At 46.5% G+C, this 15,472-nt stretch overlaps 1 long non-coding RNA gene across 1 annotated transcript; it reads right to left on the bottom strand.

The window, feature by feature from the left end:
• Positions 1 to 6,344: 6,344 nt before the first annotated feature.
• On the bottom strand, positions 6,345 to 15,237 carry LOC108178888 (uncharacterized). Its single transcript, XR_011380107.2, has 3 exons — positions 15,131 to 15,237; positions 12,215 to 12,305; positions 6,345 to 9,074 (listed from the first exon to the last, which is right to left on the bottom strand). It is a non-coding gene; the product is annotated as an uncharacterized LOC108178888 (long non-coding RNA).
• Positions 15,238 to 15,472: the final 235 nt, after the last annotated feature.

Genomic DNA, 15,472 nt, shown 5'->3' with positions numbered 1-15,472 from the left:
AGAGCCTAGCTTCCTGCTCTACTTCCTGCCTGGCTGGGACATGCAAACCCAAGACCTGCAAACTCAAGCTTCAAGCAGCCAGAAGCCCTCCCATAATGCAATCCTTCCTCCAAGCCTCAGGGCTGCTGCTTGTTGAAACACAGCCCTTCACAGCTCAGAAAAGTAAACCTTTGCCAATAAACCCCTGCCAAACCAATCTTGGTTATTCCGTGTCCCTGGGCCCGCCAAACACCTGCCATTAACTACTAGGCGAGACACCTGCACCTGTAGTGCTCAGCATTTCAGAATCAAAGAAAAATCTTGATGAGCTGAATCAGATGGCCACTAAATTCCTTTTCCTATGAGATTACTAATCTAGAAAATGAAAAAGAGAAAATAAAAAAGGGCAACTTATTACATCTACAGACTGCAAGTGTGGACTTTGTGGATTGAGCAATTTCTTCCTGCTACCGCCACCAGGAAGCACTCAATGTTGCTCCTCTGTGCGTGATCACGACTGAATTTTGCTCAAAAAGTCTCATTGTCACACCAAATAGACCAGAAAATGACGTTCCACCGTCAATATACTATAGCAAGAACTATTTTGCACTTCTATAACAAGAAGTTGTGCGTTGTGCCTCAGCAGGTTAAAACTAGCATCGCATAGCACAGTGCCAGTTCGAGTCCTGGCAACTCCACATCTGATCCAGCTCCCAAATAGTGCTCCTGGGAAGGCAGCCGATGGTGGCCAAAGTCCTTGGGCCCCTGCCACCCACATGGGAGACTCAGATGGAGTTCCCGGCTCCTGCTTTTGACCTGGCCATTTAGGGAATGAACCAGTGGATAAAGGTGCTCATCCTCTCTCTCGCTCCCCCCATCTCTGTCACTCTACTTTTCAAATAAATAAATAAATCTTTAAAGTGCTTGAGCCCTGCACCCACATGGGAGACTAGGATAAGTACCTGGCTCCTGCCTTCCAATCAGCATGGTGCACTGGCCGCAGCGCGGCGGCCGCGGCGGCCATTGGAGGGTGAACCAACGGCAAAGGAAGACCTTTTTCTCTGTCTCTCTCTCTCACTGTCCACTCTGCCTGTCAAAAAAAAAAAAAAAAGACAAAAGCCTCCTCTTCCACACACCCTTCCACTGGGTGAGCCTGGAAGATTTTCCTTCTTTCTCCAGGAGAGATCCCTGCCTTGTGGCCCTTAAGGGCCTGTACTACCTCCTGTGCTGATACCAGGAGAGGCAGATGGGGTGGCACCTTTGAGACAAATTTGTCCGAGTCACCAGCTGTGACATGGGCTCCAGGAAACTGCTGGTCAGACAGTTGCACCTGTGGGCTTAAGGTTGCTGGCGCCTGGGGCTGTCAACCGTGTCAGAATGACTCAGGCCAAAGTGGGATATGCATCCTCACGGGAATAATCTGATTTTTTTTTCATTTGTTTTTATTTTTGAGATAAATCTGGGGCTGTGCCAGGCAGAAGCCAGGAGCTTCTTCCGCGTTTCCCACTTGAGTTCAGAGGCCAAAGCACTTGGGTCCTCTTCTACTGCTTTTCCGGGAGCATTAGCAGGGAGCTGGACTGGAAGTGGAGCAGCCCCAGACTGAAATCGGTGCCCATATGGGATGTCAGCATTGCAGGCAGTGGCTTTACCCACTGTGCCACAGCGCTGCTCCAACATGATTCTAATTTACATTACAGTCAAAAGCTTAATGCTCGACTGAATAAAATCAACAAACAGAAGTAAAAAGATCATAATGAATGGCAGAGTTTTAAACACCAAGGTTTTGGATACTCTGTGCTATTAGGGAGAACTCAGCAGCCACTCAAAGAAAGGGATCGTTTGGTTGCTTTGACAGTGAGATCCGGGTCCTTCCGGAAAACCTCGGGCCAGGCAGGAATTTCCTCTGAGTTAACATTTGCTTCCTTGGGGAGCAGGGCAGGCCTGGCGGGTGGAGGGTGCATGATTGGCAGGAGGCACAAGAACTTGGTTAAATGATTGCTTTCTTTGTAACTCACTGCGTGGTTATTTTGGCTTTGCTTACTGCGCAGATCCCTCCCTTCCCAGTTTTGAAAAGGAAATGAGGAACTGATATTCTGTCTGCCCCCTCTTCCAGCTCTCCAAGCCCCAGTGGCCCTCGGCTCCAGGCAGCTGTAGGAAGCTGGTAAAATACCCACTCTGGGAGGAAAGCAAAGCAGCTTCCTATTGAGACTGGAGCAAACAGAGGCCTTTCACAACACAGCTCAACCTCATGGCAAGGAAACTATTTAATTTGTTTTCTTAGGTTCTTGATTTACTTGACAATAAAGTGAGGCAAAAAAGGGGGTGGAGGGTGGAGAATGGATTCTTTGCTATCCTCACCATAGCCTGGCTGGCTTACTACTCACATCGACCAAACACCTGACATGGGGCTGGCACTTGGCACAGCGGTTGAGACACCACCTGCAACCGATGTCAGAGTGCCTGGTTTCAGTCCCAGCTCTGGTCCAGATTCCCACTTCCTGCTAATGCACACTCTGGGAGGCAGCAGCTGATGGCTCAAGTACTTGAATCTCTACCACACACACACACACACATACACACACACACACAGGCAGAGAAGCAAGAAAGAAAAGAAACCTCTTTTTACCACAAGACGTCCTGTGCTGCCTCAGGACTGTGCCAACAGAAAAGTTAGCACACCTGTGGTTTCAACCTTGGATGAGAACTCTGTCTCAAAATAAACCTCAGAAGCACAGGCAGTCAAAGCCAAAATTCACATTTGGGATTGCATCAAATTGAGAAGTTTCTGTACTTCAAAAGAAACGGTCAGGAAAGTGAAGAGACAACCGACAGAATGGGAAAATATATTTGCAAACTATGCAACAGATAAAGGGTTGATAACCAGAATCTACAAAGAGATCAAGAAACTCCACAACATCAAAACCAACAACCCACTTAAGAGATGGGCCAAGGACCTCAATAGACATTTTTTCAAAAGAGAAAATCCAAATGGCCAACAGACACATGAAAAAATGTTCAAGATCACTAGCAATCAGGGAAATGCAAATCAAAACCACAATGAGGTTTCACCTCACCCCAGTTAGAATGGCTCACATTCAGAAATCTACCAACAATAGATGCTGGAGAGGATGTGGGGAAAAAGGGACACTAACCCAACTGTTGGTGGGAATGCAAACTGGTTAAGCCTCTATGGAAGTCAGTCTGGACATCCCTCAGAAACCTGAATATAACCCTACCATTCAACCCAGCCATCCCACCCCTTGGAATTTACCCAAAGGAAATTAAATTGGCAAACAAAAAAGCTGTCTGCACATTAATGTTTATTGCAGCTCAATTCACAATAGCTAAGACCTGGAACCAACCCAAATGCCCTCCAACAGTAGACTGGATAAAGAAATTATGGGACATGTACTGTATAGAATACTATACAGCAGTCAAAAACAATGAAACACGGTCATTTGCAACAAGATGGAGGAATCTAGAAAACATCATGCTGAGTGAACTAAGCCAGTCCCAAAGGGACAAATATCATATGTTCTCCCTGATCAGCGACAACTAACTGAGCACCAAAGGGGAAACCTGTTGAAGTGAAATGGACACTATGAGAAACAGTGACTTGATCAGCTCTTGTCCTGACTGTTGATGTACAATGTAATACTTTTTCCATTTTAGTATTTTTTTGTTCTAGTACTATTGGTTGAACTCTGTAATTAACACACAATTATTCTTAGGTGTTTAAATTTTAACTGAAAAGTGATCCCTGTTAGGAATTTGGAAAACATTATGCTGAGTGAAATAAGCCATTCCCAAAGGGAAAAATATCATATGTTCTCCCGGATCGGTGACAACTAACCGAGCACCAAAAAGGAAACCTGTTAAAGTGAAATGAACACTATGAGAAACGGTGACTTGATCAGCCCTTGCCCTGACTGTTGATGAACAACTTAATACATTATTCCTCTTAGTAATTTTGTTTGTTTGTTCTACTTAATACTTTTGGTTGAATACTGTAATCAATACACAGTTATTCTTAAGTGTTGAAACTTAACTGAAAAGTGATCGCTGTTAAATATAAGAGTGGGAATAAGAGAGGGAAGAGATGTGCAATTTGGGACATGCTCAAGCTGACTTGCCCCAAACAGTAGAGTTAGAAACATACCAGGGGATTCCAATTCAATCCCATCAAGGTGGCATGTACCAATGCCATCTCACTAGTCCAAGTGAGCAATTTCTGTTCACAATTGATAATAATGATAGGACTAAAAGCCAAAGGGATCACATAAACAAGACTAGTGTCTGCAAATACTAACTGATAGAATAAAAAAGGGAGAGAACGATCCAACATGGGAAGCGAGATACACAGCAGACTCATAGAATGGCAGATGTCCTAAACAGCACTCTGGCCTCAGAATCAGCCCTTAAGGCATGCGGATCCGGCTGAAAAGCCCAAGAGAGTATTTCAGGCACGGAAAGCCAAGACACTCTGGAAAAAAAAAAAAAAAACCTAAATGAAAGACCTCCGCGAGTGAGATCCCAGTGGAAAGAACAGGTCATCAAAGAAGGAGGTACCTTTCTCTGAAGGGAGGAGAGAACTTCCACTCTGACTACGACCTTGTCTAAACAAGGTAAGAGTCGGTGAACTCAAAAGGCTTCCATAGCCTTGGCAACTCATGACAAGAGCCTAGGGTGATTACTGATGCCATAAACAAGAGTGTCAAATTGTTAAGTCAACAACAGGAGTCACTGTGCACTTACTCCTCATGTAGGATCTCTGTCCTTAATGTGCTGTACATTGTGATTTCATGCTATAACTAGTACTAAAACAGTATTTTTCACTTTGTGTTTCTATGTGGGTGCAAACTGTTGAAATCTTTACTTAATGTATGCTAAACTGATCTTCTGTATATAAAGAGAATTGAAAATGATTCTTGATGTGAATGGAAGGGGAGAGAGAGCGGGAAAGGGGAGGGTTGCGGGTGGGAGGGAAGTTATGGCGGGGGGGAAGCCATTGTATTCCATAAGCTGTACTTTGGAAATTTATATTCATTAAATAAAAGTTAAAAAAAATTATTTATTTATTTGAAAGTCAGAGTTATACAGAGAGAGGAGAGACAGAGACAGAGAGAGAGAGAGAGAGAGAGAGAGAGAGAGAGAGGTCTTCCATCCCCTGGTTCACTCCCCAGTTGGCCACAATGGCCAGAGCTGCACTGATCTGAAGTCAGGAGCCAGGAGCTTCTTCCAAGTCTCCCACGTGGGTGCAGGGGCCCAAGGACTTGGGCCATTGTCCACTGCTTTCCCAGGCCATAGCAGAGAGCTGGATCGGAGGAGGAGCAGTCGAGTCTCCAACTGGTGCCCATATGGGATGTGGTGCTTCAGGCCAGGGCGTTAACCCTGGACATTTCAAAACAGGATTTGCTCAGGGGCTTTGGATAGCAGCCTCCCAAGGTGCAGAGCAAGGAGACGTTCTGCAAAGGCTGCAACTCCCTCCTCCGTTCCCAGAGAGCAGGGTGGCAAGCATATGTGTTCAACCCACAGTTACCGACCACCCGTTCCAAGTTCACATTCTGGCTGCCTTTTCTCTGACCTCAACACTCAGTGCACATGCGCTAACTATCAGGCAGTGTCCTCACTACTTTAGAATAACTCAGAATGTTCAAACAATCCAATGTGTGTACTTTAATCAACTCCTTTTTGTAGGTCAGCAAATTAAGGTAAGCAGGGGACTGGCATTTCGGCAGAGCAGGTTAAGATGCTGGCATCCCTTGTAAGAGCGCTGGTCCAATCCTGGATGCTCTGCTTCTGATCCAGCTCCCTACTAATGCACCTGACAAAGCATCAGAGGAAGGCCCAAGGGCTTCAGTTCCTGCCCCCATATGAGAGACCCAGAGGGAGTTCCCAGCTCCTCGCTTCTGCCTGGCCCAGCCCTGGCTACTGCAGGCATTTGGGGAGTAACCAGCCCATGGAAGGTTCTTTGTCTCTCCCTTTCTCTCTCTGCCACTCTTTCAAATAATAAAGAAAATTGTTACACAAAGAAAACTAAGGTAAGCAATGTACAGTTTTTTGCCCAACACCACCCAAGAAGTCAGTGGCAGGAGCAGGGAGGCATCCAGGCAGTCAGCATGGAGGCGGGGCCATCCTTCCTGTCACTTCTCATCACATCCGCCAGCAGCCACTGCTCAGCCAGCAGACCCCAAACTGCTGCATCCACAGCACAGGTGACAGGCTGACCCCAAAGAGGAATGGCGTGACACAGCATAAAGAGGCAGACTCAGATGAAAGACTTCAATGTGGGGAAACCGGGTGGCTCTCTGTCAAAGACCAAAGGCAACAGCAGAGGCCCCGATGCCCGGTTCGTCCCAGTTTTATTATCACCAGTGATGTAATCCATTCATCATAAACAATGTGCAGCTTCACAAAAACAGGGTCTTGCATCAAGGAACTTTAAATACAGAAAAACAAGCAATAATAAGTTTCAGTGATTATAGGAAAGTATAGGAAATCACAGGTTACTCACAACAACTTAAAAACTAGTAACTACAGGGCCGGCGCCGCGGCTCACTAGGCTAATCCTCCGCCTTGCGGCGCTGGCACACCGGGTTCTAGTCCCGGTCGGGACGCCAGATTCTGTCCCAGTTGCCCCTCTTCCAGGCCAGCTCTCTGCTGTGGCCAGGGAGTGCAGTGGAGGATGGCCCAAGTGCTTGGGCCCTGCACCCCATGGGAGACCAGGATAAGTACCTGGCTCCTGCCTTCGGATCAGCACGGTGCGCAGGCCGCAGCGCGCCGGCCGCGGCGGCCATTGGAGGGTGAACCAACGGCAAAGGAAGACCTTTCTCTCTGTCTCTCTCTCACTGTCCACTCTGCCTGTCAAAAAAAAAAAAAAAAAAAACTAATAACTAATAACTACAATGGTCATCCCAGGATCGGGAAATCCTAAAGAAAACACATTCTTCCCCACCAAACACTAACCAGGAGAGAATGTTTCAACTGCTGCTGCCCGAGCCCACGGCATCTCCACACCTGCCTCGGCGCCAGGCGGCTGACCTCTGCCAGCGGCACAGCCTGACCGGTCACCTTTGCAGCTCGGCCAAGCGCGCTTCAGCAGAGCTCAGGCCATGCCGTGGTCTCCGACACCTCCCACTTTTTTATTATTAATTTTTTGAAATGGCAACACTGTCATGGTAAGCTGAGGCAGAATCATCTTTAATTGGTCTCTTACGTGGGTTGCGTTTTGGCAGACTGCAAAAGAGAAAACAGAAAAGAGAAACCGTGAGCAATATAATCATCAAAAAGATACAGTTTCTTCGTAACCAAATCGTTGGATAAAAAGCCTGTAAGTCTTTAGTAATACTAGAAATGATACCGTCTCCAGCGGTATCCAAATGGAGAGTACAGAAGCGATCGATATCCTTTTTCAGAGCAATTACGTCTAAGGTGGCGTTGTGCTGTCCCCACGCACCCAGAACGTGCGCTCTAACTTGACTCCAGCTGTACTCAGATACATTGTATCTTAAGGGAGTGATGCAGTACGCAGTGACATTAACATGACATGGCAACTCCACCTGAGTATGCACAGTGTCCAAATCTTGTCCCAGCCAGGAAATGGCATCTTTCAGACTGTCTAGTTCATCCCTAACAGCAATATCCAGTCGATGCTGGGTTTGCCAGAGCTGTGAAGAGTTCATTACCATGTTACTAACAAAGGCATGTGTGTGTACATCCTGGGTGAGAGCCACCGCAGCGGTAGCCACAGCTGAAATTATGCCAATGATGGTCAGACTAACGCCAATAAAGAACTCTAACATACGTTTAGTCCTAATGACAACTGCTTGGATCACTGAATGAAGAACGGGTAATGTAGGAGTTTGTGTCCACGGCTCAGTTAAATTCACAGGGAGCCAAACAGCAGTGGGTTGATACATAAACAAAATGGTTTGATTTTCATTATCCTTAGAAATGCAATGATGTAAAAAACAATGTTTACAGGAAACATGAAAGAGGCCTGTGTGGTTATCCTTTTGGATAACCACGTTTTGTCCGACAAGCAAAACATAAGGTGCAAAAACGCAAGATTGGATAGGGACAGTATAAGCAAGAGGTACATAAATAGAGGTTGCATTAGTGGTGTCTAGGGTGACATCCATTTTAAAAATACTTAAAGCACCTAAAGCTGCAGCAACCTTCCACTGGGTGTCTTGTAAGGGACCAGAGCTAAGCTGTAGTTGTGGTCCAGCCATGCCACCATCACGCCACCGTAAAAGACCTGGTGAAGTGACGGTTTTAGTAGTACTGTTATAAAAAATATTAAGATGAGAGGGGGAAATTATATGTCCATAGGGGCCCCAATTAAAATAAACCTCATCTAACAGTTTATAAGCTTTTGAGTAAGGAGAGATGCAACTGTGCCATTCTAATTCCCCCACCACCCAGGAAGATTGGTGCTGACAAAAGTGTTTGTCTGGACGGTCAGGGAACTTAGAGGAATTGACCTCTGCCCCTCTAAGACTATATGCTCTAAGCAAATACAGACCCTGAGTGGAGGAGTCTGTATCCGGTGACTGCAAAAGCCATCCTTGATACCCAATGGAAACACATGCTGGACTAAGAGACTGATTTTTTGTGATACAAAAGGGCCTGTATACTGTTTGACCAGTATAATTAAATGGAGTTCCTTCTTTTGTCATATCTGGAAAATTCGTAATTTTGGGATGGGGCATGTGAGTTGTATCATTAACATATACAAGAGGTGGTCTGTCAATCCAGGTCATTGCTCTCAACACTGGGGGCCTGGGGATAAATGCCCAGTAATGTTCCCCCTGCACCCCTGCTACCACAACAGAAAGTATGGTGAAGACACCCATCCAGAGGCTGGCTGAGGAGGTGAGAGGAAGGTTTTGTTGACAAAGGTTTTCAGTGGCTTGAATGGTGTTTTTGAACTGGCCCCAGGTGACTGGAGAGGAATCAGGGGTTGCTCTGGTCTTCGTAGTTGGTATCATACTAATGGCTGGCGCCTTCCGGGTCCCGCTGGGGTTCAAGGCCGTCCTCCGGAAGCTCTGGTCTAGCTGGTCATCCTCCACGCCCCGGCCTGATGGAAGCACCTGGAATCCAGAAGGGTGTTGCAGCTGTTTAGGAAAGACAAGCAAATCCCCTTCCCCAGGTTAGTAAGGGGTCTGGTCCTTTCCAAATTCCTTCTTCTTGGTTTTCCAATTGACAAGTGGAGAAGGGCTTGCAGATTTTTGACCAGAATGTCTTTCCATAGAACTCACATTTTGATTATAACAAATAAAAAAAATTAAAGTTAGTAGGGCTAGTTTTAGTCTGTGACGGGGCTTTGCTGTCATGAAAGGCCATCAGATTCCCCCTTTGGCTTTTTAGTTTTAAATAAGGACATCCAATTATCTCTTGAGCTTGTGGGCTATAAGGGATGCCGGTAATACGGAGAACTCCCCAAATTTGACAGAAATCATCAAAGGCCTCACTTGTACAAGCTGGGCCGTTGTCAGTTCTTACAGAGTGCAGAATGCCGAGGACAGCGAAAGCTTCTAAACAAGGATTTTTAACATGTGAAAGGTTCCACCCACCTGTGCAGGTGCCCAGATGAGTGAGCAGAAGGTATCAACTCTGACATGAACACGTTTTAGACGCCCAAGTGAATTTGTATGCATAACATCCATTTGCCACAGCTCATGGCTCCCAAGTCCTCTAGGATCAACCCCTTCATTAACCAGAGTGGGAGCCAAATTTTGACACATTCTTAGGATATTCTGGGCCTGGGCCTTGAAAATATGAAATTGTCGTCTTAGCATTGCCACAGGTTCCTGCAACAACGTATGGGAGGCCCTAGCCATTTCAAATGCTGACATCATCAACTCGTCAACTGTATCATTTGCTGTGTGTGGAGGTCCTGGCAAAGAAGTATGAGACCTAACATGAGTAATAAAAAAGGGTGAGGTCCTATTTCAGATTACTTGTTGCATCTGGAAGAATAACATAAATAATTCTTCATCCTGTAATTACTTTAGTTTAGCTGTTTCCTGTAATTACTTTAGTTTAGCTGTTTCCAATTTTTGTACTAGAGTCGGAATAACGTTTGTAAGATAAGGGCCCTTTAGGCCAGCCTTCCCATTGAAGGACCCATCAGTAAAGCATGTCTCTGCACCTGGAATAGGTTGTGTCTGAGTGATTTGAGGAACGATAAAAGTAGTTTCTTGTAGAAACCTTAGAAGTTTATTTTGGGGGGACCATTATCAAGATATCCTGCAAAATTCGGAAAGCTATCTGCCAAGGAACAGAAATTTGAAAAAGGGTCTCTCTGACATTTATCTAAAGGCACATGTATAATTTCTGGATCTTGCCCGGTAAGTTGAGTAAGACACTTACGTCTTGGTTGATGATTTTTGCTATAAGATTCACATACAGTGCAGCTGTTTTCATTTCCCGATTAGGGAGATGAATCCACTCTACAACACCGAAATGTGGCCGTTGCTGTATAAGAACAGCCGTGGGAGACACACTGGCAGGAAGAACTACGGGAAGTACTAGCATGATCAGTGCGCTGTGATTGAACTCTACGCTTCGACCAGCTTTGATTCGGCCAGCACAGCAGATGACATCTGTTGAGGAGATGAAAGGTCTGGGTCCCCTTCAAGCATTTTAAATGAATTTGCTAATTGGTGGAGAAATTGCTAAATAAGGATGAAGCCAATTTATATTTCCCAATAACTTTTGAAAATCATTAAGAGTCTTTATCCCTTTGGCTCTCTATCTTCTGTGGCTTAATTGATCTATTTGCAATTATTGTTCCCAAACATTTAAAGGGTGGTAGTTGTTGTATTTTTTCAGGCGCAGTAGAAAGCCTTTTGCTTTAAGATGTTGTTCTGTTTCTAGTAATACCTGCTGAACCCATCTTTCTGGAGGAGCAGAAACTGAGATAGCATCCATATAATGTACGAGATAAATAGAAGGAAATTTGGAAGTATAGCTGCTAAGGCTTTGTCAATGAATTTCTGACACATAGTAGGTTTACTCTGACTATTTTTCATTCTTGGAGGGAAACCTTCCACTGACACCTTTGCGTGGGAGCTGTGTTATTGAATGTTGGTGCTGAAAGAGCAAATCTCTGTTTATCCTGAGGTGCTAAAGGAACTGGGGAAAAAAAGCAGTCTTTGAGATCTATAACTACTAACTTCCACTCTGCAGGAACTGCTGTGAGGGAAGGAAGCTCGGGCTGTAAAGCACCCAGAGTCTGCACAGTTTTGTTTATTTCTCTTAAAGTCATGTAGAAGTCTCCATTTTCCTGACTTTTTAGGGATAGTAAAAATGGATGTGTTCCTAGGGCTAGTGGTCTCTTCAGTATGTCCCACCTTAAGTTGCTCATCAACTAATTCCATGTACGTGTGAGAGCGTCTCCTCACCCGGGGACCACTGATCCACCCTACAGGGTCAGCATTAGTCCACTGCACGGCTCTGCATGGACTAATGGAGAAGCTTCGGTGGCCCCAAGGAAAAATCCTCAGAATAGCTGAGTCCTTGCTGATTGTTTTTTGGGTGAGTCTCAGTAGGCTCAGGGACTTCTTGACTATTTTCTCTTGACCCTTGACCTGATGAATAATCACATCTTTCCATTATTTCCCAGCCCAGGGAACTATGAGACACATTAGAAGTACTTGTAAGAAAAACATCCTCAGGGCGGGTGCTGTGGCGTAGCAGGGTAGGCCTCAGCCTGTGACGCCGGCATCCCATATGGGCGCCGGTTTGATTTCCTGCTGCTCCACTTCCCATCCATCTCTCCTCTATGGCCTGGGAAAGCAGTGGGAAATGGCCCAAGTCCTTGGGCCCCTGCACCCACATGGAGACCCAGAAAAAGCTCCTGGCTCCTGATCAGCTCAGCTCCAGTTACAGTGGCCTTTTGGGGAGTGAACTCAATGGTTCTCTCTCTCTCCGCCTCTCTCAAAAAATTAAATCTTAAAAAAAAAAATTTTGCAGTGGTTAATTTTAGTTTCATGGCTGAGAGCAAATCTTGATCCCATAAGGTGACAGGAATATCAGCTATACAGAGCTTAAAATAGCCTGATTTTCCTTCAGGCCTTCCCCAGAAAAGTTCTCCTGTACTTTGCCTTCCTAGGGTAGGAGCCCCTAACCCCCTCAGCCTGCACTCTGGGGTGTGGCTTCCCAAGCCTGTGGATCCCAGAGGCGTCTGGCCCTGAGCCTGTGTGCCTGTGAGCCTTTCCCCACTTACCTTTGTGATCATCTGAGGTCTTTCTGCAGGAAGGGCCTGAGTCTAAAACACTTGAGAAGCGCCTGAACCGCCAAGCTCCTTAGAGCGGTGTCTTCCTAAGTGAAGATAAGGTCAAATTAGTAACTGCAATTCTCATGCCTGGTTGCAATGTATAAATAGGATTTGATTTGCCATTACTTTAATTCCCCCCTTGAAAATCAGCGTCAATGACTCCAGGTAACACTGGAGTGTTACTTCTTCCAATGATTAATCCAACTATTTTCTTTCCTTTTTTAAAAGATTTATTTATTTGAAGGCAGAAAGAGAGAGCGAGAGCGAGAGTGAGAGCGAGAGAGAGAGAGAGAGGTCTTCTATCCACTGGTTCACCTCCAGATGGCCACAATGGCCAGAGCTGTGCCGATCCAAAGCCAGGAGCCAGGAGCTTCCTCCAGGTCCCCCACATGGATACAGGGGCCCAAAGACTTGGGCCATCTTCTACCACTTTCCCAGGCCATAGAAGAGAGCAGGATCAGAAGTGGAGTAGCCAGGACTCGACCTGGCACCCATAAGGGATGCTGGCACCGCAGGTGGCGACTTTACCCACTACACCAAGTGCCCCGATCCACCTATTTTCGATGGAACAGGGCCATATATTTCTGTAGGAATGGCCTAGACTCCTTGTTCAAAGGTTAGTACTGTCGAGATGGAGCAGGTAAGTCCAGCCCTGTACTGTTTGAGGTGGCTCTGAAGACAGAGACAATTTGCTTGGAGTTGGAGCCACAAATTCCCTCATTGGTTGACAGGGCTGGGGTGGGCCCCGTTTCCCGATTCCCGAAGGCTGAACAACTAAAGGAGTGCCATCCTGATAGAATTTAGATTCCCATTGATTTGCCCAATGGTTGCTTCTTTTACATCTAGGGCATAACCCTGGAGCAGCAAAAGGTAGGCGACTCATTGCAGTTTTTGGATTCTGTCTGCAATCCTTTCACAAATGTCCTAATTTACCACAACTGAAACACCTCTTTTGGCTGCACTATATGTTCCTTTAAGAGCCGATGCCAACATTGCTTGGGTATGGCAGGTTCTGCCGATAGCCTGACAAGCTCTAATATAGTCTGAAATTCCCTGTGTGTGTGTGTGTGTGTGTGTGTGTTTTAATGAGTGCTGCAGTCTTCTTACCATCTTTATTTACATTTTCACATGCCATTTGCGTTATCAGAATTTCTGCAGCCTGGCTGGCGCCGCAGCTCAATAGGCTAATCCTCCGTCTGCAGCACCGGCACACTGGGTTCTAGTCCCGGTCGGGGTGCCAGATTCTGTCCCGGCTGCCCCCTTCCAGGCCAGCTCTCTGCCGTGGCCCAGGAAGGCAGTGGAGGACGGCCCAAGTCCTTGGGCCCTGCACCTGCATGGGAGACCAGGAGAAGTACCTGGCTCCTGGCTTCGGAATAGCGCGGTGCACCGGCTGCAGCGCTCCAGCCGCAGAGGCCATTGCAGAATGAACCAACGGCAAAGGAAGACCTTTCTCTCTGTCTCTCTCACTGTCCACTCTGCCTGTCAAAATAAATAAATAAATAAATAAATAAAAAATAATTTCTGCAGCCTGACTGTGTGATACCTGTCTGAACTGCTCGTGTTAACCGATCCACACGTTGGGAATATGGCTCGCTAGGGCCTTGGAGACATTGAGTAAAGGGCCCCTGGGCGTTCCGTGTTTCTGGTATAGTCATCCAAGCCCTGTGGGCTGCTAGTCATCCAAACCCTATGTGCTGTTCATAAGCTCAGAGTTCGTCCTAAGTTAGCTGATTCTCCAATTCTAGATAAAGTCCTATTCCAGTGGGCATTTCCAAGGCGATTGGGATGTTATTTCTTTGATTAGCCTGTGCTCATTCCTGACAGAAACCTGCTAAGCTAGATTTCCAAATCAAACACTCTCCTCTATCTAGCGTAGCTTTGGCTAACACGAACCAATCCCACGGCAGGAGTGTCACTGACCTATGGTTTCAGTCATACTTGCAGTAGAAGGGGCAGTCACTCTGATTTCAATCACACTATCTCTAAGAGCTTTCAGAGACTTGAAATCGAAAGTTTGACGTAAAGGCAGCATGAGACCTTCTGCTTGTGGACCAGGTTCCATGGTTGTGGGACCTGCAAGCTGGACTTGATCTAAGCTGACTCTGCTGCAGCTTGGACTGAGGGCAGCCTACCTAGGCTTGTCAGCAGAGGAAGCGAAAGGATTTGTGGAAGGAAGTGCAGCAGTGGGGCTGTTTTGCCTAGGAGGCTCTGTTATGGGCTCCAAGATGTGTTTTATTAAACTCCAAGTAGAGAAACTTGTCACCAGGGGAGAAGCTCCAGTTTTGTGAGCCCTTTTAAAATTTTCCCCTTCTGGGGCCGGCGCTGTGGTGTAGTGGGTAAAGCTGCCGCTTGCAGTGCCGGCATCCCACATGGGCACTGGTTCAGGTCCCAGCTGCTCCACTTCCAATCCAGCTCCCTGCTAATGCACCTGGGAAAGCAGAAGACGGACTAAGTCCTTAGGCCCCTGCACCCACATGGGAGACCCAGAAAAATCTCCTGGTTCCTGGCTTCAGATTGGCCCAGCTCTGGTCATTGCAGCCATTTGGAGAGTGAACCAGCAGATGGAAGATCTCTCTCGCCACCTCTATCTCTCTGTAACTCTTTCAAATAAATAAATCTTGAAAAATAAATAAATAAATCAAATCAAATCTTCCCCTACTCTATCCCAACATTCAGCATCTACAGTACCTTGTTAGGAACCAAGGATTATGCTTAATTACAGCCTCTAAAAGGTCCTCCAATTTAGTTTCTGAGATGTTAGCTCCTGGTTGTTTAAGCATATATCTCAGTGACTGAACAGAATGCTACCTCCCAGAGATTGATTTTGCTCCCACTGTTACCCTGGTTTGAACAAAACAAAACTACTTGCCTTCTCACGGCCGCGACTCTGACCAGCACCAGGGCTGCCGCTGGCCGTCTGTGTTTCACTTTCTCCTCTCCTCGCCACTCGGCTTCGTCCAGTGCAGCACCGCAGGGCACAGAGTACAGAAGTGATGTGGGGCAAGTCAGGCACACAGCTTAAGTTCAGGACCTGGAAGCCACACCTCCCCTACTCCATGTTACCATATCAACCCGACTGTCAATCAGATGACCCCTTCCCCAGGATGTACCTCTCCTCACCGAGACCTTCAGGCAGTACTTTGTAACCACTCCCTTTTCTAAGCGTGTAAGAAGCCTGGTAAAGGGGAGGGGGCTCTCTCTCGCTCC

Source organism: Oryctolagus cuniculus, chromosome 11, assembly GCF_051225735.1.
Source record: "Oryctolagus cuniculus isolate XC-2025 breed Fujian yellow rabbit chromosome 11, ASM5122573v1, whole genome shotgun sequence".
Lineage (NCBI taxonomy): Eukaryota > Metazoa > Chordata > Mammalia > Lagomorpha > Leporidae > Oryctolagus > Oryctolagus cuniculus.
This window is presented reverse-complemented; position numbering and strand designations above follow the sequence as displayed.